Source organism: Dipodomys ordii, unplaced genomic scaffold, assembly GCF_000151885.1.
Source record: "Dipodomys ordii isolate 6190 unplaced genomic scaffold, Dord_2.0 Scaffold6, whole genome shotgun sequence".
NCBI classification, from domain to species: Eukaryota; Metazoa; Chordata; class Mammalia; order Rodentia; family Heteromyidae; genus Dipodomys; species Dipodomys ordii.
In genome coordinates, this window is record NW_012267222.1 from 3,599,480 (window position 1) to 3,612,129 (window position 12,650).

General features: G+C 47.9%; 1 protein-coding gene across 1 annotated transcript in view; it reads right to left on the reverse strand.

Moving 5' to 3' along the window:
* The window catches only part of Dnajc11 (DnaJ (Hsp40) homolog, subfamily C, member 11), a 54,564-nt gene extending 42,028 nt beyond the window's left edge, over positions 1-12,536 (reverse strand). Inside the window, exon 1 of the mRNA XM_013035484.1 lies at positions 12,356-12,536. The gene's annotated coding sequence lies outside the window, so the exon portion shown is untranslated. The remainder of the gene's footprint in view (positions 1-12,355) is intronic.
* Between the last annotated feature and the right edge of the window lie 114 nt (positions 12,537-12,650).

Sequence of the window (12,650 nt, forward strand, 5' to 3'; positions counted from 1 at the left end):
GCATGCCCATGCCCTTGGTCTCTGAACTGTGAATCAAACAAACCTTTTTTCGTTGGTCATGGGGCTTGAACTCAGGGCTTGGGTGCTGTCCCTGAGCTCTTTTGCTCAAGGCTAATGCTCTACCACTTTGAGCCACAGTGCCATTTCTGGTTTCCTGGAGATTAATTGGAGATAAGAGTCTCACAGACTTTCTTGCCTGGGATGGCTTTGAACTGCAATCTCAGCCTCCTGAGTAGCTAGGATTACAGGCACCAGCAACCAATGCCCGGCTTAAAAAAACCGCTTTTCTAAATTTAGCCTCAGGTAATTATTTTTTTTTTGGGTCCGGTTGTGGGGCCTGAACTCTGGGCCTGGGCGCTGTCCCTCAGCTCTTCAGCTCAAGGCTAGCACTCTACCACTTGAGCCACAGTGCCACTTGCGGCTTTTTTCTTTTTGCTTATGTGGTGCTGAGGAATCGAACCCAGGGCCTCATGCATGCAAGGCAAGCACTCTACCACTGAGCCACCTTCCCAGCCCCATCTCAGGTATTTTGGAACAGTTAAAAACTAACAGGAGCTACAAAAAGAACAAAGTACTTCTCAGAGGGACATCACAAAGAAACAGAAAATCTAAACAGGCTTAAAACTAGTAAGGGGAAAAATTAGAAATAAAAAACACCTCAACAGAGCTGGGCACCAGTGGTTCATATCTGTAACCCTGAGATCAGTTCAAAGCCAGACAAGACTTTTGCAACCAATAGCTGGGTGTCATGACGCACACCTGACATCCCAGAGGCCCGGGAGGCTGGACTGGCAGGGTCGCAGTTTCTGGCTGGCCTGGGCATAAATGTGACTCCCCATTTCAATCATGCTTGTCATCTTAGACCAACTGGCTGAGGCGAGTTCCTATCTGAAAAAATAACAAAAGCAAAAAAGGCGGGGCATGTGGCTCAGGAGGTAAGAGTACAAGGCCAAATACCACTAACAAAGACCCCAACCTCCCAACAAAGGAAAATCTCCTGACCTCATGACTTCACTAGTGAGCCCACCAAACCTTTAAGAAAGAACTAATGCCATGTCCTCTCAAACCTTTCCAAAAACCGAAGAGAAGAAAACAGATTCAAGTTCCCTCTATGAAACCATTATTATCCTGGTGTCAGCCAGACAAAGATTCTACAAGAAAATAATTATAGATCAATATCCTTGTGGACAATGATGCAAAAATCATCAAGAAAATATGAACACACAAAATCCAGACAAACATCCCATGATCAAGTGGGATCATTCTTGGATAGGTCAACATAAATCAATATAATAAGGCATATGTCCACAGCTCCACATGATCACCTTAACTGATGAAGGAAACACTTCTGGTGAGCCTGAACTCTCATGATAAAAACGCTCAGGGAGGGGTTGAGGGAAATGACCTCAACATCATATCAAAGTTTGCAGTGGCTATCACACACAATGAAAGAAGAAACTTCTCCAGCACCAGGGACAAGGCATGGACATCTGTTTCTGCCATTCTATTCAACATTGTACTGGAAATTCCAGCCGGAGTACTTGGGCAAGAAAAAAAAAAGCCATTTAAATTAGAGAGGAATAAGTAAAATCACCTCTGTTCTACATGCTGCAACCTTACACACACACACAGATACAGACACACAAAACACACACCTGTTAGAACAAACCAATTTAGAAGAATACAATAGGAAGTCAGCCCAAAAAAACCACTTGCATTTTTTCTATTTTATGTTTATTATTATTATTATAATTATTATGTAGCTGATGTAGAGAGGCACTTGCATTTTTATATATCACAATGAATAATCTGGAAAGGAAATTAAAAAGAAATAAGTGGAAAGCTACCTGACACTCATGGACTAGAAGACTTAATAGGGTTAGAACATCTTACTTCATAAGGCACTTTAGAGATTCATCGCAACACTTCTCAAAATCCCAGTGATGTTTTTTTTGGCAAGAATGTAATGCATATGGAGTTTCAAGGGGATCCCAAAGGCCAAAACAGTCCTGAAAAGAACAAGGCTGGAGGATTCGTCATTGTTTATTTCAAATCTTAATACAAAGCGGTGTAGTGCAGCGTGGCACCAACAGGAAACAGACACACACCAGTGGGATAGCCTCAAATCAGTCCTAGCATCTGTGGTCAGATGAGTTTGGGGAAGACAGTGCCTGCAACAGACGTGTAAGGGCTGGAGGTGACTGAACCCACCAGCACAGAACAAAGGAACCCTTCTCTAACATGCACAAAGCCAACTGGAGTCCAGTTAAAGATCTAAACATGGGAGGTTAGCTGCTGTGATACCAGATCTGGCCATGACTTAAGACATGACACCAAAGACACAGGAAACAAAAAAGCTCTCCACAGAGCAGACAGCCCGTGGACTGGGAGACCTGCAAATCACCTGTGACAACAAGTGGATAAACAGCACACAGAGCTCTTAGCAATCGATTACACAAAGTAACCCATCAGAAAATAGGGACAGGCAGCAGGGGTGCTTCTGGACTGACTGCCGTGCAGGCTCGCCCAGCTTCTTCTGTGGGCTGTGCCTTCCGACGATGCCTTCCTCAGACTACAAACAGCAACAGACAGAAGCTCCTCACACAGGGGGAGGCCGTCACCCCAGGCTCTGTTGGGAGGGCACCCTACTTGTGCGCGCTGCTCTTTGGTGTCTAGGCTCTAGCCTCTCTAGGAAGTAGAACTCTTTTCCTAGGTGGGTGGCCACAGCGCCATCCAAACAAACAAAACAAAAAGTATCCTTTTGGAAGTGGCACTGTGACTCAAGCTGCAGAGCACCTGCCTTGAGCTGAAGAGCGCAAGGACAGCACCCAAGCCCCCTCCAAAAAAAGAATCTATTTAGGGGTGTGGGGGGGCGCAAACTCAGGGCCTAGGTGCTATCCCTACGCTGTTTTGCTCAGGACTAGTGCCCTACCACTTGAGCCCCAGTTCCACTTCCACCTTTTTTTTTTTGGGTAGTTAATTGGAGATGAATCTTGAGGGCTTTCCTGCTGCTGCTGGCTTCAAACTGTGATCCTCAGATCTCAGCTTCCTATGTACTTAGGATTACAGGCATGAGTCACAGGCACCCAGCTAGTATCTTAATTTGTTGTTTACCAGTAAGGACATTTCCCACACATTTACTTGCATTTTTGGTTTCTTCTTTTATTAACTAACCTATTTGTTTCTTATGGTTTTCTTATTAGAGTATTCAGGCTTTTATATGTGATTTATGAAAGTTTCATCTGTTAGGAGCGTGAATCTTCCCCCCCCCCAAATATACCGACAGCAAAATTCTATTTTAGTCTTTTGCTTATGATCTTTGTTTTGTGTTTTAGCTTTTCTCTCATGATTGTTTGTGGCGTTTTATGATCTTTTTCTTTGTTTTGTTTTGGGCAATCTTAGCTTTTCTCTCATGATTGTGGTGTTTTGTTTATGATCTTTTTTTGTTCTGTTTTGGGTAACTTTAGCTTTTCTCTCATGATTGTGTGTGGTGTTTCGTTGAGATGGAGTCTCCGTGCAGGCAGGTCCATGCTGGGTACCTCTGGGAAGCAAAGACAGAAGTGGAGGACCATAGCTTTTTCTGCTGAGACAGAGGCTCAAGGCTGGTCTGGAACCACAATCCTCTAGGTCTTTGTCTCCCAAGTAGCTAGGATTACAGGTGTGAGCCAGTCTCCCTCTCAGTTTTAATTTCTAATTGAGTGTCAAAAGCTTTATACCATGGAAACAGAAGCAATTCGGGCTCTCCAATCATTTGAGTGACACCGAGAGGCCCGTGAAGTGCTGGGCTGGATGACACTGCAGTGAGAAACAATCAAACATCCCGAAGGTGTGTTTCTCACGTTCCATGTCCACCGCGGGCAGCGAGGACTGTGTCTGGCAGTGTCTCACTGTGGCTGGCGGTGCAGGCGCCCTCTGGAGCCGCGGCAGAGGGAGGAGCATGAGACCCCAGGCTGGTACTGGCCCTTGAGGGACACACATCCACTCCACTCGTACCACTGGTTACAGCCTCGCTCGGCGTGAGGGACCTGCCCTGTCCAGGCGAGAGCGCCAGGTTGCTGTGCAGCACACACAAGCACTATCATTCCAGCACTGAGTGCGTTTCTTTGAAGACCGGCCAGCACAGGCAGCAACCGCCACCACCTCACCATTTCCATCACTGCAGCAACAGTGCAAATGCTAGGTTTCTGCCGAAGCCTCCGTCTTCAAGCTCCAACTTCTAGGCTGTATCTCTAGCACTGAACTCAGCAATTAAATCTCCATGAAGTCTCTTCGACTGGATTTTGGGAAGTTTGCCCAATGACCAACAACTGAGGATTCATTACTGTCCATATGTTCTGCAGTAGTCTGACCGAAATAAACAGCATCAGCCAATAAAAAAAAATCTGTACTTTTGGTGCTCATATACTTCACAGGAGAAAGCAGATTTTGGCGCTAATTACCAGCAAGCAAGTCTGGAGGCGTCGTGCTGAGTAAGGGTTGTTCCACGGAGGGAAAGAGTGCCCTCCTCCCCATTATCTGGTGCCGTTCAGAAGGCAGGCTCTCTAGTGCACCCCCAGAACTAGACTTGATAACACATCTACTGCCTGACAGGACACAGTAAACCCCTCTTCACCCAGCGCTACCCTTTGCCGAAGACCCTGTGCCAATGCTGGGCTCTGCCCAGCACGGCCCCCTCGTTTCTCACTCACCCGTGGAATAATTCAGCCAGTCACAGCCCCGCAAGGCCTATGTGGACAGAGCCCCGCTCTCCCTCGGCTGCTCTGTGGAGGAACACTCCGGTCCAGCCAAGTCAGCGACACCAAATGCAGAAACTCAGCCAGGCAGAGGACATCAACCGCACACAACCGCAGCTGAGCCATTGGAAGCCAGTTATTTTACACCTGTCACTACTGCTGCTGGTGCAAACGCTTGTCCGCAGGCGACCTATCCCACGGCAATGAGGACAGGAGAGAGGAGACATGGATGGCCACCCGAGCGGAGAGGCCAGCCTGGTTTCATCTTCTGGCATGATGCTTGCAGGTGTCGCTGCTCGTTGGGAGTTGCTCATTTCCTCACCTCAAGTCACTTCCATAAGGGAACTTTACACTTACCAACTGACAACTAGGAAATCCCATCCAATAACCAGCTCCTCTAGAACGATCTCAGTGTGGCAATTGCCAAGGTATTCTTGGAGAACAGAGGCCTTCTGCAAAGTAAAACGCACCACAAGGCAGGCTCCGTGTGGAGACTGAGCACCCCGTCAATGAGCAAGTGAATGTCAGCCAGGCTCTAGGCATCATGCCCTCAACGTGGATTTAACCAAGTAATTGAAACCAGAAATGCTAACATCACAGTACAGACTTAAGTTCAGGACAACTAGAATGCAAAGGAAAGAGAGCTAAACAGGAACACACAAGATGGATTCTGATCTGCTCTGGATATCCAGGAAGGGCAGAGGCATTTCAGGGGAAAATGGGCTCGTGTCAACAGGAGTGTAACACTGAGCATACTGGCAAGAAGAAACAAGTAGGCAGGAAACAGGCAGGAAATTAATTTGGACATCTACCTGGTTGCTTCTTCACTCAGCAAATACTTGTTATATGGTCCCGGGCTGCTCAACAGGGGTATGTACTCTGTGTAGATGATTATGTTGGTGTGCAAACATCACAGAACATACTTGCACGCCGGTCAGACTCTCCTATGAGTGCTCTCTCAAATGCAGAGTAGTTCACTATAATGTTCAGTGTTGTATGACTAGACATAGCACGTTCCAGCACCACGCGGGAAGCAGCCAGCCACAGTCCCTGACCATGAGGAAGGAGGCAAAACATAGCCACAAACAAGACATAAGCTATAAAACATCAACTCATGAGGGCTATGGAAATGGAGCCAAAGTTTGGGCTGTATTCCAGAAGCAAGCGGAGGCATGTGGTTTCTGAGAAGAGATGCTGACTCCAGGGGAAGGGCAGGGCTTAGTGGCAGAGCAGGCGACTAGCATGCATGAAGCTCCAGCCCCAGGTTAGACTTCTGCCCCACCATGTACTGGGTGCTGTGTGTTAAGATGAATTCAATAGGCCTGGCTTTGGTCAAACCCCAATCTGGAGAGACCTGAAGGAAGCAGGAGGAATTTCGAGCGAAGGGCACAGGCCTACCCCCAACCCAGAAACGAATGGGAAGGAGTCTGCTGAGGTCCTGAGATGGCTTCTAGACCCACGCTTTAATCACTGACTGCTACATGGAGAAGAACCCAGCTCTCTGGGTTTGGGGGGTGATCCGAGGTGAAGGCTAGGGAGAAAGTGGGAGGCAGTGAGATATGGTGGGCAAGTGAACCTGACCTCGTCACCTTCCCCAGAAGGCAGAGAGCTGACTGGAAACAGAGCCAGGGAGCTGAGTGCAGACCGGGAAAGGAGGACCGAGCACCGAGGAGGGAAAGCAGATTCCAGGTCCTCAAAGCTGTCACCCAAATGCAGCTTCCAGGAGAACAATCTCGCTGACACTCCCTTCCATTTAACAATCCCGTGCTGCTGCTATTTGAACTCTCATCTTATAAATAGAAGTACTGAGGACCAAAAGGAGGAAGTGCACTAACTATGTAGTGCTAACCTCAGAGCTGGTGAGAAGCCAATGGTTGGTGTGCTTTGCTCCAGCCAAAATTTGTTCATGAAAGTGAAGTCTACAGAAAGGGAAGAAAGGGTTGGGAATGTGGCTTAATGGTAGAGCGCTTGCCTAGCATGCATGAAGCCCTGGGTTCGATTCCTCAGTACCACATACACAGAAAAAGCCAGAAGTGGTGCTGTGGCTCAAGTGGTAGAGTACTAACCTTAAGCAAAAGAAGCTCAGGAACAGTGCCCAGGCCCTGAGTTCAAGCCCCAGGACTGGCTGAAAAAAAAAGGGGGGGGGACAGCTATTTACCCTCCCCCCCTCACTGGATCAAGGCCTCATTCTAATTACAGTAAATAAGAGTATTCCTTCATTTCTTCTTTTTTTGTGGTACTGAGGTTTGAGCCCAGTGTCTTGCCCTTATTAGTCAGAAGCTTTTCCACTGACCCATGCCTCCAGCCCTTCGTCATCATCATTTTTCAAATAAGGCATTGCTTTTTGCCCAAGTGGGCCTGACAATGATTTTCCTATTTACACTTCCTTGTAGCTTGGATGGCAGGTGCCAGCACCTAGCTTTTTATAGGTTGAGGTTTGGTCTGGTGCACTTTTTGTCCAGGCTGGCCTCAAACCCCAAATCTTTTTGACCCCAGCCTTACAAGTAGCTGGGATTATAAGCATATGTCACTTTGCCCATAGTTCAGCACCCTGCCCCCTGCCACCCCAGGGATTATAGATAGGTACCTCCATGCTTATCTTGTCACTAGCTTTTATGCTCAAAAGACCAATAAGCACACACAGGTATTTACAGTGACAAGGTGCCCATTCCTCTGTTAAGCACTTCTAACCCATGTTCTCATTGACTGCTGCGTTGTGAAACGGCCTGGGTTTTGTGGTGAGATGAATAGTTCAGGGAGGTTCATCAGGTGCAGCCCTGACTCCAGGGGGGGCAGCTCACCAGAGCTCCTGGTTCCCCAGGGCTCTCCTGAGGTTCTCCAGCCATTTCTAGCTTTCACTAACAAACGCTCTGTGGTTCGGGTGCGATCATGATTGCTCACACACCCTGAGAGGCCAGGGCCAGGTGGACACACTACATCTACACGATTTGGGAGTCTGTTCCTACAGCCATTTTACCTTCAATTGGAAAAGGCAAGAGCTCAAGAAAGAAACAATGAAAACTGAATCAGCAATGAGTCCAAAAACTGAACAGAGATGACAAGTTTCTACAACTAGGAATAACCTTTGACACTTTAAGCAAGTTCTAGTTGACCTTGAGTTCTACTTAACCTAGAGTTGAGGGAAAAAAGTTAAACCCTCACCCAATGCAACACCCTCAAGATGGGGATATTAACTCTGAGGACAGGATGACACAATCTGTGACCACAGAATGCAAGGTAGCGCACGCACACATGACCTTTGTGACCCCCGTCCTCCAGCACACACCTCAGACGGAGCAAGACTTCAGATTCCTTCCGGGGTCACGCCAGTGACTCAGGACCTGTTTCCCTATTACTTACAGCTTTGTTTTCGAGAATCTTCCCCAGTTGGTCTACATGTGTGCACTCAGTGCCCAGGACACATGACGGTAAATAAAAAGGCTCTGGAGTTCCCTTTCAACTTCTGAGTCCCATCAAAATAGATTGTTGCGATCCTGTCTTCACGCTGGGAGTGTGGCCTTCCCCCTCCCTGGCGGCCCAGGCTCAGGCAGAGGCTACTGTGTTTCTCTGCAGAGGGCTTCTCTGGCTCCCGCAGGCCAGGGAGGGTAGACTGTGCACTGGTGAGGCGGAGTGCCCAGTTGTTTTCTCCATAGCAGAGCTACCCACGACTCGACAGCCCCCCCCCCATCCATGGCTATGCTCCAAGCTTCCCCAGGGAGTAGGGGCCGTGTGCGCAGGAGCAGAAGTAAGGCATGGAATCCCAGTGATCTTTCTGAAATGTATACCCCCCTGTTAAAGTGCACGCTATTCGATCTATTCATCTCTTAGCTGTCTTAACTCCTTTCTAGAGCAAGTAGGTATACATAAACTAGATAAATTCAGATGGAAGTTTAATGAATGTAAAGCACCCAAATTCCATCGCCATGGAAAACACACAGTTTGCACGCCCATCTTTCCTTCTCTATTATTACATTACTCAACTCACAGCAAACACAAAAGCGTTCCATGGAATTCTCTTCAAGAGAGAAAAAGAAGTTTGGGTAGATAATACAAAACCAAGGCATAAAAATTTCAAGAAACAATTATTTGAAATGTCCAACCCAGGAATGTAATAACTGGCTGGCTTCCAGTTCATTAAAGAAACAACTCGTTTCTAAGTGTGGCCACCTGTGGTCCTTCAATTACCCTGAGAGGAGACCAGGACCGACTGCGATCCTCAGCAGCTCCCTCCCCACAGGGGCAAGACCACAGGTGACCACCCTGCCACCTCTGCTCCTGCCCCTCTCCTGCAGAGAGCTGACAACTCCATGGTTCTCCTTCTGTCTACCTCAAACCCCATTTTCTGGATTATCCATGGGTTTGCACCCTCCTCTAAGCTTACCCCTAATTCTCAGGACCAAGTCAGGGCTGCAAGAAAGCACAGTTCAGAAAGAACAGTTTATGTCTTCTGAGAATAAACACAGTGTTTGGAACAAAAAGAGTAAAGAAAACTTCAGAAATTCAAACCTAGTGCTAAGCATAAATTCTGGCAGGATGTCTGCCTGTCTGCTCTCTGTGGTGCGGGGAAGGTACCCAGGGCCTCTGTCTGCCTGTCTCTTCCTCATGGGTGCTGGGCCGGAGCCCAGAGCCTGTGCCTGCTAAGCAAGCTCGCACCAACCACCCCCAGCCCAAACACTGATTGGCATTACAGCCGTCAGCAGAGCTCAGCTGGCAGCGATCTGCTTTCCATGCACAAGTGTCCCGTTTGCTGTGAAGCCACACTCCCTACTGCGAATGGCTTTTAAAACCTCACATTTAGCCCAATCAGATGGATATTAACAGAGTCCTTCCGCGTGCACCCTCGCCTGTTGCATGGCAGCCCTTACGCAGTCCGTGCACCCCAGTTTCAGGAGTGCTCACAGAGTACACTACTGTGACCAGCAAAAGGTCAAACTTGAAGCACGCAGGCACAAATTCCGGGAGGTGGGGGTTGCACAGAGCTGCCTGAACACCAGGCCCCTCTCTCCTCTCTGTGAGCTGAAGGACAGAACTGCTGCCTCCCTCGCTTTGGTAAGTAAATGGAGGTGCTGAGGTTTAATGACTTGTTCAAGGTCATTCCAGCCCCGGTTGAAGACTTGTTCAAGGTCATTCCAGCCCAGCTGAAGTGCCGGCTTCTCAGGCTCTTGGCTCCAAGTACACCCTAAGGAATGTGGTTACCTGGGTAATTTCTGGCTGTAGCAGCCAGGTTTAGCCCTACATGCCCAATGCACATATTTAACCAGGGTCACTGTTATAAATAGCAGAGGTTGGACACAACGTAGTAGATGGGAAACTCTTGAGAACTGATCTTCTTAGACTCATCTTTACTACAGATTAAGCCCAGTCTAATTCCAGCACTCACTTGGGAGTCAGGCAAGAGGATAAGAGTTGGAGGCTAGGGGCTGGGAAGGTGGCTCAGTGGTAGAGCGCTTGCCTTGCATGCCTGAGGCCCTGGGTTCGATTCCTCAGCACCACATAAGCAAAAAGAAAAAACCGCAAGTGGCACTGTGGCTCAAGTGGTAGAGCGCTAGCCTTGAGCTGAAGAACTGAGGGACAGCGCCCAGGCCCAGAGTTCAAGCCCCATGACTGGACCCAAAAAAAAAAAAAAAAAGAGTTGGAGGCTAGTTAGGGCTTACAATGCAAGATCCTCTCTATCTCAAAAAACAAGACTAGATTAATCCCAACATGGAGGTTAGATGGCCATGAATGAAGGTTCAGCCACCTGCCCCCCCGAAATCCGGCTCAGGGGGTTGACTGAGTCTCGTCTCCAGGGCTGTGGGTAGCTGAGTTGTCCTGGAGGGGGAGGGGGTGCTGCTGTCTCCACTGTGGGGACTCAGTGACCAGTGGACCTTCCTCTGCTGCTCCAGCCCTCTCTTCCCACCTGCAGTCCAAACTCCAATGTTAGTTCACACTGGTTGTGAGACCTGCAGACAGAGAAACCACTACCAAAAGCCATAAAGGCCCAGGCTCCAGCGAAGGCAGGCAGATTCAGGGAGCTGGGAAATATTTTCTTGGTAGGTGATACATTTGGGCTTTTCGTTTCCCAGCCTTTCTGGAAGGTTGAAGCCACACTGGGTCTTTTTCTTCTTTTCTGTAGTACTAGAGTTTGAACTCGGGGCCTCACACCTGCTAAGCAGACACTCAGCCACTTGAGCCTCACCCTGACCCAAATGGTTTTTATCTTGAAAGCTTTATCTTTAATTAATAATTATGTTTTCTTTAAAAATGTTTAGAACTGGAAAAAGAGATTGGTTACTTAAGGCTAAAGCAATTGGGACCAGAGATCTTCAAACAGGCTATAGACATTGCTGAAGGACATACAGTAAAAATGAACTTCCTTCAAAGGCACTGTGGCACCGATAAAGGAGGGATCAGACTCAAGGATCTAGGAATAAATTAAGTTTAAGTTATGGTAATTAAAAATTCTACAGGCCACTTATGGATTTGGAAAATTTCACTAATTCACTGTTCTGTTTTGCCATGTGGGGTTTGATGCACGTATCTCGCGTACTGTACCATCCCCCCTTCATAGGTTTCCTGTTAAGCATAAATAAACATCTCAGAAATCTCAGGTGAGTTAAATTTTAGAACTTAACCACGCATCTAACAACATTAAACCAGAAAGCCAACCAGGTTTTGGTTAGCTCTCTTCCTCCCTCCCGCTCCCATTTGGGGCAAGCAGATGCTGCTGCTGCTGTCAACAGGAAGTCTAGGCGAGAAAGGGAACCATTCCAGACCACAGGCTGGTGCACAGCGGAGCGCTGGACGGCCTAGCTGCCTCTCCATTCTCTAATACCAAGTTAGGGTGAGACTGCCAAGTTTGTGACATGTGAAAAGAGTCTTGGTTGCTTTCTGACATCTGTTACCTCAGCTGGATAATGCTTATGGTTTTTAAACCAATACCCTGGTTTTGCGGAGGTTTCTTCTATTTGTGATCTCTAGAGAAAAGTCTGAACTCCATGAGCGCCTAAAGTTTTAAGGATGTTCTTCCCCAGGTGCTGCACAGTCCGGGTGGGAAGAGGCTCTCACTTCCTGTCACCAGGCAGCTCAAGAATCTCCAACAATGATCATTACTTTTTCCTCAATGAAATCAGGTTACTTCCTCTTCAGTTTGATTTTGAAAAAAAAAAAATCTAGCTGGTTGCTGTCGGTCAGCTCACACCTGTAATCCTAGCTACTCAGGAAAGATCTGAGGATTGCAGTTCAGAGCCAGCTGGGGCAGGAAGGTCCGTGAGACTTTTATCTCATTAACCATCAGATAACTAGAGTGGCACAAAGTGGTAAAGCACTAGCCTTGAGCAAAAGAGCTCAGGGACAGTGCCCAGGCCCTGAGTTCAAGCCCCATGACTGACAAAAGAAACAAATAAATAAAATATCTGGCTACTATTAGTACTACCTTGGGAACTTCTGGTAGATTCGGGAGTCAGAAAATTTCAGCAGACACAGGATGAATTTGTTGACAAGCCTACACCAGAGACTAAGGACTTCTGCTACGGCCGTAAATGTGGGAAGTGCCTTCACCCATAGGAAGTAAATGAGAATGTTTTTAAAAGAAGGGTTTCTTTTTCTCCCATCCATCAGTGCGATACAGATGACAGTTATACCTTTGACAAGTGTCTTCCTGATCGCTTGTGGCTGCCCAGGTTCAGGAAAGGTTCAGTAAGGCTGTTCGATTACTGACAATCGACTAGCTAGGAGTGGCTGGTGAGCAAGGCCGGCGTCATTGACTGCTTTGCTCCCAAGGACTGGGAAAATGAAACGAGTTCGCTAAGGAGCTGCTTTCGACAGAGAAGAGACCAGAGAAGCATCTGACCCAAAGCCGTCGTGCTGGTGGGGGACAAGCTGAGGCCGGCGGGCCGCTCGCAGCCGCTCGGCCGGGTGTTCCGGTTCGAGTGGGGC